Genomic DNA, 13,020 nt, shown 5'->3' on the forward strand with positions numbered 1-13,020 from the left:
TGCATCTTCAATTTGAAATGATCTCTTCTCCTTGTTCACCTTCTGCTTTTGGCACCCTGGTCTTTTAGAACTTCCTTAAACTATTTTTTTTTCTTCATTTCACTAACTTTGTGGCAATTTGTTATAACAGCAATAGAATATAAATTCACTAATGACAGTCAATACTGTTGTAACAGTTTTTATTTTTTTCATTGTCAGAGTTATGACTATAACTATATTTGAAAACTAATTGTTTTATATTGTTTACAATATCTTAACATTTCATAGATACACATCAAGTGTTTATAGATATTACCCTAGACTGTATTTGTGCCCACCCAGTGAAAAGTGATATGAAAGTGAAAGGTGCTCAGTAGTGTTCAAACCCTTGATCCCCAAGGACTCTACAGTCCATGGAACTCTCCAGGCCAGAATACTGGAGTGGGTAGCTTTTCCCTTACCCAGGGGATACTCCCAACACAGGGATGGAATCCAGGTCTCCTGCGTTACAGGCAGATTCTTTACCAGCTGAGCCACCAGGGAAGCCCAAGAATAGTGGAGTGGATAGCCTGTTTCTTCTCCAGTGGATCTTCACAACTCAGGAATCTAACCAAGGTCTCCTTCATTGCAGGTGGATTCCTTACCAACTGAGCTATGAACATGATGTCAGTTTAGTTTTTCAGTTTTATTAAGAGATACAATTTGAGTAGTAATTGTTAAATATAAAATCAATGATGATAGAGTCAAGATTATGATAAATGAACAAACAGTGGACATACAACATGACATGGTGGCTCACAGGAGGAAAATTCCACTTTCTGAGGAGAATGGGTAGAGGTTTTTTTTTTTTGTTTGTTTGTTTTTTTAAAGGAGGGAGCCTTTAGGAAAGTTATGACAGATGAGTGACATCTAAAAAGGAAGAAACACATAGGCTAAACATTATAGGTAATGGGAACAGGAGAGAACTAGAAATGTAGACTGAGTGATAATAACATTCTCTTTTGATATTTATTCCAGAAATGAATAAAGAAGCAACACCTCGGCATAAGCAGCTCATGAGGTTCAGTTCTCAGGCAATATGCTGTGATTTAATTGACTTTGGAAGGTGGTCCACCGAGGTATGCTGGTAAACATGAAAGGCTGCCAAAAACAATTTCACAATTCTTTTAAAATGACTGTCATATGATATTAAGATATACATGCATTGAAAATTTAGTTGAATCTTTACTGAATGAACTAGAAGAAAAATAACGTTGGTTACCGATGATGACTTATTCTTATGTCTGCAGTCTTTTGAGTGTTCCAAGCCAGATTTTTGAAGCCTATAGCTTTAGAAAATGAAACAGAATAGTAATAAGAATCAAACACAGTGTAACAAATGATCTTAAAATAATGTGCATTGGAAATATTAGAAAATCCAAATTTTCTTTTACAAATGAATATTTCTCTGTGTGTGTTTGCTGTTAGCCAAAGAGTGCTTTCTGTGGGAAATCAGAGGTAACATGTGACTTGTAACTGGAAGTTTAGAACACAACCATCTGTCCACTAATAACTCCTTTTGTTCACAGAACTAAAAAGCTATTCATCAAGACTATTGCCATATAGCCATAAGTTTTACCTGTAAAACTTTTATCTAAGCTTCAAGAACTTTTTCTTCTCACATAACCCATACCAGCTTTCAGTTTTTATATTCAAGTAGCAGGCTGTGTTTTCATAGATTTTGTTATAAGAAATATAATTCTAGTATTTCTGCTTCACTAATTTTCTACCACTATAAACATGCAATGTCCATATATTTATTTTATTTATGTATCATTTAAATATTTTCATTATCTCCTTCTAGTAGTGAAGGTATATAATCTAGTCTTCACGAGTGGTTTTTGAAGTAATACCAGCTCTTTAAAATATAGGGAGAATTCATCTGTAGAAGGAATAATAATCATAATGCCAGGCTTTAGTATGAGGACGGCAAAATGTTTTAATTAAAAACATTAATTTCACATTTCCAGTGCTTTAGTTTTGTTTCTCCTCCCATGTTTGAATATATGCAAATATGAAAGAATTAAGCTGATTTAAATGTTCATTACTACTATGCAGAACTGAAGAAATATAACCTCTAGGTAGTCTTAGAGCATCACACTGTGCAGATACAATCCAGTAAGAATCATGCATTTCAAAGAGTAATTGGGTCTACACTGCCTTTTCTCCAGGACAGAATTCTCCATGATTATTAATTAAAGCATTATCTTGGAAAAGGTATAGCTCTCCTGTGTAATCACCAGTGGGGGGAAAAAAAGAGTGAAATAGTAAATGATTCAGAGACTTAATAGGCATGTATTTTCAGTGTCACATATAATTCAGGGTTTTGTGCAGCCCATTTTAGCAGCTACTGTCTCATAATGCATTAAAGGATGCTATTTAACATGATTATTTCTGAGAAGTGTGAGACTGACTGATACTTTATAGAAATCTTTTTATAACCCAGAAACTAAGACATAATTAACACAGAAACTGAGTTTAACAAATATGAAAAATTCTGCTTGAATTGGATACTATCCCTTCTACAGTGAATCTTTCCAACCCAGGTATTGAACCAGGGTTTCCTACATTGCAAGTGGATTCTTTACCAGCTGAGCTACCAGGGAACCCCAGAAGGGATACACTGAGTATTTAAAATGCCATTTATCTTAGCACAAGGAAAACTATGATCAATAAGGAAGCTTTGTAACTGAATGTCCTAGATAAACTTATTTACAATAATTCCATGGGGAATATACTGAAGAAAATGTTGACAATATTATGAACTATTGATGAATATGGTATATAGTTTTTTTGTTGTTATTTTAGCCTCAAAAATGAACTTAAGTGACTCTGGACTAAAAGATTCTCCCTACCTATCTCTATGACTACATGATTAATGACTGAGGTTGGTGACCATTTTTCATCTAAGTAGACAGCAACAAAAAATGTGGTCCCCAGAAAATGTTTGAATTTCAAGAATATTTAGAGACAGAAATAGATTGGCTCTAAGGAAGGGACTAGTGGTTCACTTATTGCACAGCATAATACTTAGAAAGCATTGTAGGGTAGTTATCTCAGTATCAATAGCAATTGTAAATTTTAAAAAAAACTGTAGTGGATATACCCAGTGGCTATATCAAAATGGGCATAGATCTATCAATTTTCAAATTTCATATAGCAATTTTATCACTATTATTATGAATTCTATTATTCCAAATTCAGAATTTCCATTCTAATCTTTTGTTTTAAAATGCAATGCATTCTTAAATCTACTTTTAATTTTTCTCTTTTTAGACATCTGGTCTCAAGCACAACTTATGCACACTCCTGCATAAGTTAAAAACATTAGTGACAGAAAATTATGCGAAAATTATTTTCTTCAGTGGCAGAACACAAAAGTAGTAAAGGTAATTTCCCAATTTCTCTAATCTCCTGTACTACTCAAAATAGAAAAAACTTAAAGATACATAAAGACAATTAGATTTTTACCCATGTGACAGTTTTGCTCATTTCTTTCCAGAAACACACTGCTAATACGATAAAGTTTCCAGTGAAACACACTTTTTTCCTGTACTATATATTTCTCTCATTTCCCCAAATTGTAACAAGAGTAGCAATAGATTTAGCTCTCAAATGCATATTCTAACACAGAACTATATCCCCAATAATGTAAGCAATGTTTTGTATCTTCTAAGATGCAGTAAGCATAGCACCTATAATAAGTTGTATACATGATCATAAATTTAGTAATATCCTGGAAAAATATCTTATAGACTAATGATTTAAAAAGAACAGTTGATAATATAAAACATGTTAGCACAGTGGACATGAACATTGAATTAGCCCCAAAATTCACTTAAATAAATACTACATTAACTAAAATGGAGATCATTATGCCATTTACACATGAAATGTTATTTTAAATATCAAATGTGCACTAAAAGATTAGAAGTGAAAAAAATACATTAGAGTCTGATTTAGTTTCTTCAATTAAATTTTGTTTAGGATTTATCTCTACAGTAATTTAATACTTTAATTAAATCTATAACTATTTTCGTTTCTAAAAGATATACTTCATTGTGTAATATATAACTAAATCACTAATGAAGACTTTTCATCTCCATCAATAGTAATATGGTAATAATGTAAACACCGTTTCTAAATGACTTAATTCTGTGATTGCACTTAAACTTTGGAGAGATAAAATTGAATAAAACCCAAATCCCTGTCTTTGTAGAGTTTTGTGTGAGAGTCAAAATACACAGTATATTCTATACTTTCTACTAGTTACAGCATCGGGATGGATGGTTGTATTCATCCCTGCTTGTTTCACAGTGACAGAATGGTAACAGCTAGAAACTTGGGTTATATTGTAAGCACGAAGATATAGTAAGAGCAAACAGAGCAGATGGAAGCCATTAGGCAACCAACATTTAATTTCAAATGGATAGACTACACATTTTTAAGATTGGATGTGTGTGAATAGTTCTTTTAATGCATGCAATTACATACCAGGTCAGTGGTATTACTAATGCCAATACATTTAGTGATGATAATAACTACTGTCTATTGACAATATGTGATCTTACTTTTCAAAGATTCAAATGTATTAACCCATTTATTGTTGCCTTATAACTCCATAATTCAGGTACTTTTCTTAACTGCATTATACAAATAAGCAAACTGAAGCTTCAAGAAGTTGATAACTTACCCAAAGTTACACAACACATCAGACACTACAGGAGTCATACTCTGACAGTCCAGCCCCAGAGCCTGAGGTCCAGAGGTCTTTGTTATACCATCTCACATGTGTATGTATCAAAATGTTATATATGCACAGATATGTATAAACTTTAACTTCCTTGTGTACATACCATTATTAATCATAGTATACATTCATTCCTTCTGGAAATGCACACTGTTTTTCTACATGCCATGCATTATTATAGATGCTGAGAATAAAATGATAGAAAGATTGCTAGCAAAAAACTTATTCTGCCAGTTATAAAATAGTAAGAAAGACTTTATGCAAGAGATCAGGCTCAACTCCAAATATAGCGAAGGCAGTTGGAGATTTATAGACAACTATAGTGAGAAAGTCAGTGAATGAAAAATTACTAAGAGGAGATAGCAGGGGTAGGGGGACATCTACAAAACCAACTTAGAACTCTTGGAGAAAGTGGGTTAGGGTGATCAGATAGTGAGATGGGGAGTAGCTAAACTGAGCAGTATTCTTACCACAACTGGAGGCGGCAGGGGAAAGCAAGTTCCAGGGATGAGGCTGAGACAACAAGAGGGTACAAGAAAGCTTCAATTTTAGATTCATTAAAATCCCTTTTCCGGTATAAATACTGTATTTCAAATTATTCTCTCCTATAGGATTCATTCAATGTTCTTCCAACAACCAAAATAAAAAATAGTAAAGATGCCTAAAACCAACTCTCACTGTTCAGTAAGAAATAAAATCGAAGGAACATTGTTATTCAAACACTAGCTTTTGGAAATGAGAAGAATACCTTCCTATTTACTTCAAGGGATCTCTGACTGTTGAATATATTTAAAATGATATACTGAAAATTAAAATAAATTTAAAGATAATGTGAAAATATAACCATGGAATTGATTAAATGCAGAGGACAAGTGTGTATATACCAAGGTGTATATATATACGCAAAGAAGAATATATAAATTATAACAAGTTCAGAATATTATAAACTTGAGTTTGTTTTTCAAATGATATTGGATTATTCATGAAACCTGCAAATTTTGTATTTGACTTAGAAATTATATAATTAAGTATTGATTTACTATATACTTTCACAGCCTCTACCTTCTTACAAGAGTCAGTATGAATTATGTGTCAAATGATGACAATTTATAAATAAATGCATCTATACTATATAAGGATTTCCCTGGTGGCTCAGACGGTAAAGCGTCTGGCTGCATTGCGGGAGACCCGTGTTCAAATCCCTGGGTCAGGAAGATCTCCTGGAGAAAGAAATGGCAACCCACTCCAGTACTCTTCCTCCAGTACCCTTGGAAAATCCCATGGATGGAGGAGCCTGGTGGGCTACAGTTCATTGGGTCACAAAGAGTTGGACATGACTGAGCGACTTCACTTCACACTATATAAACTAATCAGCTAAGAGATAACTGATTTTATTTTTCTCAGCGTTATAAGTCATACTTCAATTTTAGGTGTATCTATTGGTAAACCACTCCAGTATTTTTCTGTGGAGAACTCCATGGATGGAGTAACCTGACGGGCTACAGTCCATAGAGTTGCACAGAGTTGGACTTAGTGACAGAACAACAATAATACTGGATATGAAACCAGGTTGGTTCCAACTTTTAAATTAAAAAGTGTAATATGGGCAACCAGATTTGAAATAATTAGTTTTACCATTAATGACAGGAAATAATGCAACATTCTTTTTTTTTTTTTTAATGCCAGACAGTTTTGCAGGAGAAAGTATAAATAAAGCCTGGAAAAAGTACTTCTAACTTCTGCTGATGTTATATTTAACATGTTCTGTAATTTAGCACCAATTATCAATTATATAGGTTGACAATATTGATATTGCTTACCTACAGATTTATTAAATGAGAACATCAGTACAGAACAGTTCAGTCACTCAGTCGTGTCCAACTCTTTGCAACCCCATGGAGCACAGCACACCAGGCCTCCTTGTCCATCACCAACACCCCAAGTTTACCCAAACTCATGTCTATTGAGTTAGTGATGCCATCCAACCATCTCATCCTCTGTCGTCCCCTTCTCCTCCTGCCTTCAATTCTTCCCAGTGTCAGGGTATTTTCAAATGAGTCTGCTCTTCGCATGAGGTGGCCAAAGTATTGGAGTTTCAGTTTCAACATCAGTCCTTCCAATGAATATTCAGGGCTGATCTCCTTTAGGATGGACTGGTTGGATCTCCTTGCAGTCCAAGGGACTCTCAAGAGTCTTCCCCAACCACAGTTCAAAAGCATCAATTCTTTGGCACTTAGCTTTCCTTATAATCCAACACTTGCATCCATACATGACTACCGGAAAAACCATAGAGTTGACTAGACAGACCTTTGTTGGCAAAGTAATGTCTCTGCTTTTTAATATGCTGTCTAGGTTGGTCATTAACTTTCCTTCCAAGGAGTAAGCATCTTTTAATTTCATGGCTGTGGTCACCATCTGCAGTGATTTTGGAGCCCCCCAAAATAAAGTCAGCCACTGTTTCCCCATCTATTTCCCATGAAGTGATGGGACCAGATGCCATGATCTTCGTTTTCTGAATGTTGAGCTTTAAGCCAACTTTTTCACTCTCCTCATTCACTTTCAGCAAGAGGCTCTTTAATTCCTCTTCACTTTCTGCCATAAGGGTGGTATCATCTGCATATCTGAGGTTATTGATATTTCTTCTGGCAATCTTGATTTCAGCTTGTGCTTCATCTAGCCCAGCATTTCTCATGATGTATTCTGCATATAAGTTAAATAAGCAGGGTGTCAATATACAGCCTTGTATGGAAATAAAAATTTATTTTCTCTCTGAAAACTCATACATTAAAATTCTTTGAATTTGGAGCTATTTTGTTGAATTGTCATATACTTTGGAAATGTAACCCACTCCAGTATTCTTGCCTGGAGAATCCCATGGATGGAGAAGCCTGGTAGGCTACAGTCCATGGGATCACAAAGAGTCGGACACGACTGAGTGACTTCACTTCACTTATACCTTTAGAAGATTAATTTTTAGAAGTAAAGAGTAATGATTGCAGATGATTGTTGAAATATGGCATCACATTCTATTCTGGATAATAATGTAAAAATTAGTATCTTGATCTTGCTGAATTTTCTTAAATCTTTTCTTCACATCAATATACCTCTCTGAGAAGTATTTCCCAAAGGTGGTTTAAAATCAAACAGAAGTGATTCAGATATTATATTAGTTGCTAGGACTTTTATAACCAAACCCTGTTGGTTAAACTACAGAAACTTAAGCTCTGGAGTCTAGAAGTCCAATATTAATGCTCTGGCTAATTACATTTTCATGAGAATACTTCTTGATTTGTAGCCACCTTCTTGCTATGTCTTCATATGTCCTTTTCTTGGTTCATGTGCAGAGTGAGTGAGAGTATGCAAAACTTTGATATCTCTACTTCTAAGGATATTATTCCTGTCATATCAGGCCTCTCCCCCTTTTCATCTCTTTTACACTTATTTCCTTAGAGGCACCACCTCCATATATAACCACATCAGACATTAGGGCTTCAATATACAGAATTAAGCATTTTAGAGGGACAAAGTCAGGAAGTAACAATATGTATTATCTTGTCATGTCAAGCTGTCAACCAAATTTACAATGGATAATAGTGACATATTTAACATTTAAATACTGACATATGTGGTACTAGGTGGCTTAAACCCTATACATCATTTCTCAATATCTAAATTTGAGACTAGTAAAAATAAGCGTATACATGACTTATGACTTCAACATTACTAGGAGACAGACTACCCCAAAACTTAACTGTATGGGGAGAAATGACCCTAAATTCCATCTGAGCTCTTGCTCTTACTATACGGTGGGTGGAGAAGGGGAGCCTTAACAGGCTCAGTTGTTTTTTTTTAGAGAGAGTGTTGGGGTTAAAGAATAAATTCAAAAGGACAGGAAAAACTACCTCCAGAAAAAACAACGTTCAGGACTAAATGTCAAATAATAACACTGTGACTTGGTCAGTTCAGTTCAGTTCAGTCACTCAGTCGTGTCCGACTCCTTGAGACCCCATGAATCGCAGCACGCCAGGCCTCCCTGTCCATCACCAACTCCTAGAGTTCACTCAGACTCACGTCCATCGAGTCAGTGATGCCATCCAGCCATCTCAGCCTGTGTTGTCCCCTTCTCCTCCTGACCCCAATACCTCCCAGAATCAGAATCTTTTCCAATGAGTCAACTCTTCACATGAGGTGGCTCAAGTACTGGAGTTTCAGCTTTAGCATCATTCCTTCCAAAGAAATCCCAGGGCTGATCTCCTTCAGAATGGATTGGTTGGATCTCCTTGCAGTCCAAGGGACTCTCAAGAGTCTTCTCCAACACCACAGTTCAAAAGCATCAATTCTTCAGTGCTCAGCTTTCTTCACAGTCCAACTCTCACACCCATACATGACCCCTGGGAAAACCATAGCCTTGAGTAGATGGACCTTAGTCGGCAAAGTAATGTCTCTGCTTTTGAATATGCTATCTAGCTTGGTCATAACTTTCCTTCCAAGGAGTAAGGGTCTTTTAATTTCATGGTTGCAATCATCATCTGCAGTGATTTTGGAGTCCCCCGAAAATAAAATCTGCCACTGTTTCCACTGTTTCCCCATCTATTTCCCATGAAGTGATGGGACCAGATGCCATGATCTTCATTTTCTGAATGTTGAGTTTTATGCCAACTTTTTCACTCTCCTCTGTCACTTTCATCAAGAGGCTTTTTAGTTCCTCTTCACTTTCGGCCATAAGAGTGGTGTCATCTGCATATCTGAGGTTATTGATATTTCTCCCGGCAATCTTGATTCCAGCTTGTGCTTCTTCCAGTCCAGTGTTTCTCATGATGTACTCTGCATATAAGTGAAATAAGCAGGGTGACAATATACAGCATTGACGTACTCCTTTTCTTATTTGGAACCAGTCTATTGTTCCATGTCCAGTTCTAACTGTTGCTTCCTGGCCTGCATACAGATTTCTCAAGAAGCAGGTCAGGTGGTCTTGTATTCCCATCTCTTTCAGAATTTTCCACAGTTTATTGTGATCCACACAGTCAAAGTCTTTGGCATAGTCAATAAAGCAGAAATAGATGTTTTTCTGGAACTCTCTTGCTTTTTCCATGATCCAGCAGATGTTGGCAATTTGATCTCTGGTTCCTCTGCTTTTTCTAAAACCAGCTTGAACGTCAGGGAGTTCACGGTTCACGTATTGCTGAAGCCTGGCTTGGAGAATTTTGAGCATTACTTTACTAGCAGGTGAGATGAGTGCAATTGTGCGGTAGTTTGAGCATTCTTTGGCATTGCCTTTCTTTGGGATTGGAATGAAAACTGACCTTTTCCAGTCCTGTGGCCACTGCTGAGTTTTCCAAATGTGCTGTTCTACTGAGTGCAGCACTTTCACAGCATCATCTTTCAGGATTTGAAATAGCTCTACTGGAATTTCATCACCTCTACTAGCTTTGTTCATAGTGATGCTTTCTAAGGCCCACTTGTGACTTGGTAGTACAGGAAAGACACTTGCTAGTGCACTGGAATGAAGGTGGCAGCCTAATAGAAACATTGATTCTGGGGATAAAAACACAGATAGAAAAGGAATGGCAATGAAGGATAAAGGGAATGTACACATCCTGCAGAAATACAAAGGAAAAAGAAACGCACAGGCCAAGCCACTCTCTCACCACCACCTACCACTAACTTTATTTAATAAAGCAATTGTTCCTCATTACAGAGATGCAAAAGGCATTCGAATATTAAAGTCTGTTCCCCAAAGGCACAGCAATAGGAAAAAAATATTACACACTAACTTAAGAGAATAGAAATGCATAACAGTTCAATAAATGCATATCATAACATTTCAGTTGATGAAAACAAAACAACAGATTTTAAACCTAAATACAAAAAGGAACAAACCAGAATGGATCTAGTTTTGATCAAACTCAGAGAAAAAGACTGAAGGAAAAACCCATCTTACAAAAAAAAAAAAAAATTAAAAGAATAGACTTAATAATATACCTGAGAAAATGAAAGAAAATGAGGAAACTGATAATATGGTACCCAAAGTGTCCACAAAGGCATATAATATAGGGAGTTAATATTGACTCAATTTCACTTTCAATAGACAGCATGTACAGTATTGAAATTATCTTTTCCTTGTGCTATGTTTATCTGAATTAATTTGATAAAATGTATTTTCATGTGTATCATATCCAATAATAAAAGGCTGGGATTTTAATGTCTTCTTTAATTTTTCTAAGTATTATTTTTTATCTTATAAAGTATCAATTGACATGACACTGGGGGAACATATTAATAGTCATTACCACATATTGAGAACCGATCTAGTCTATATTACTTAAAATATATATATAAAACATCACTACAGGTTTCATAAGTCTATTCAAAGCTACATATAAAATATTAGAGTAGTATATGTATACATATAATGTATATGATATAAAGAGATTATATGGCCGCATGCTATTCTTCAGCTATGTAGTGGCCATACATACAAAATAACATCTTTGTAATACAAGTCAACTTGTTCCTTCTTTTAAGTACATATGTGATGAAAGGGAAGGATTTCTGTATATATGCATTATGACTAAAATGATTAAAGTTAATAGCAAATAAATAAAACTTGAATGGACTCCTGTACTGACCACTGATGATATTTTCATTAAATATAAAGTGAGCTTATCTGTCTACATTCAAGATAACAGAAAAAATTATGCTAAAATTCTATAATCCTAAACTTGTATTTTAAGAACTCCTTGAAATTGATCCAAATCCTTAGTCAATAGTATTTTTTTTTTTAAATTCAAAGACAGATGCACCCACCGGTTCATAGCAGCACTATTTTCAATAGCCAGAACATGGAAGCAGTCTAAATGTTTATTATCAGATGCATGGTTAAAGAAGATGTGGTGTATATACATAATCAGATACTAGTCAGCCCTAAGAAAGAATGAAATTTTGCCATCTGTAACAATATGGATGGACTTACAGATTATCATACTAAGTGAAGTCAGACAGAAAGACAAATACTATATGATATCACTTGTATGTGGAATCTAAAGTAGGGTACAAACAAATTTATTTACAAGCCATAAACAGACTCACTTTAAAAATAAACTTACAGTTACTAAAGGGGGAAAGTGGGAGGGTAGGATAAATTAAGAGTCTGGGATTAACAGATACACACTGCTATATATGAAACAGATAAGGAGCAAGGGCTACAATGTAGCCCAGGCAACACCCCTCAGTATTCTATAAAAACCTATATGGGGAAAGAATGGAGATATGTATAACCGATTCCCTTTGCTGTACCCCTTGAACAACACTGTAATAAAACATGGCAAATCAATTGTATTCCAATATAAAAGTTAAATTAAAAAAAATGTTATTAGCCACACTTGGCAGTTCTTTTTTCCTCTCTGAAACAAAGTACATTTTCTTTTCATCTTCAAATTGTAAGACTATATCTCCTTCTTTTTATTGGTGTGATAATTATAATTGCTTGTACACTTGGGGTTAAGCCTTTTCTTCTCAATTCTGAAATTCTGTTACTTTACCTCCTTCACCCTGGTTTTTACCTGTTTAAGGCATCTCATACCTCAAATCCTTATCTAACACAGAGAAGTAGAAAAGGCACGGAAGCATGGTGGGATGAAAAGGTGTTTAAAGTTACAGAGAGAGTGGGCACACACAGAATTTCTTTGGCAAGAGGGGGAAAAAAGGTTGTGAGCTGTGACTATTCAGAGGTGAGGTGCTTATTCAATTGTACATATAAGACAATTTAAGCCTTATAAGTGTGGCAATATTTAACAACTGTTTTTCTTACATCAAGTAATCTGACATTAAGAAAGTCTAACAGTGGATTTTCCTGGTGGTTCAGTGGTTAGGACTTGGTGCTTTCTCAGCCACAGCTCAGGCTCAACCCTTGGTCTGGGAACTAAGATTCCACTAGCCACAGGGCATGATCAAAAAAAAAAAAAAAAATTTAACAGTACCTAAATTATGCATGCTATCTAGGAGAAGCTTTGCCATACATTCCCACCTCCCTCCTCAAAGGCTTTCAGAAGTATAATTAACTGATAAATTACGTATTTTACTGGAAAGCCACAAACCCTATAGAAAAAATAATAGCCAGAGCAGGGAAATAAGGTCAAGAGCTTGCCTAGGTTGTTTGTACAGAGCAAGAGTAACAGCAAGTCTAGAACCAGGTGAGTGAATGAAGGAGAGGATCCAGAGCAGGTCAGAGAGTTTGCTTAAACTGAAAATAC

General features: G+C 35.4%; 1 long non-coding RNA gene across 1 annotated transcript in view; it reads right to left on the reverse strand.

The window, feature by feature from the left end:
- The window catches only part of LOC108636201, an 84,409-nt gene continuing 72,034 nt past the window's right edge, over positions 646–13,020 (reverse strand). The window contains exon 3 of the long non-coding RNA XR_001918167.1: positions 646–1,307. This is a non-coding gene — a long non-coding RNA (uncharacterized LOC108636201). The remainder of the gene's footprint in view (positions 1,308–13,020) is intronic.

The sequence above is a fragment of the Capra hircus genome, chromosome 6, assembly GCF_001704415.2.
Source record: "Capra hircus breed San Clemente chromosome 6, ASM170441v1, whole genome shotgun sequence".
In the NCBI taxonomy this organism is placed as follows: domain Eukaryota; kingdom Metazoa; phylum Chordata; class Mammalia; order Artiodactyla; family Bovidae; genus Capra; species Capra hircus.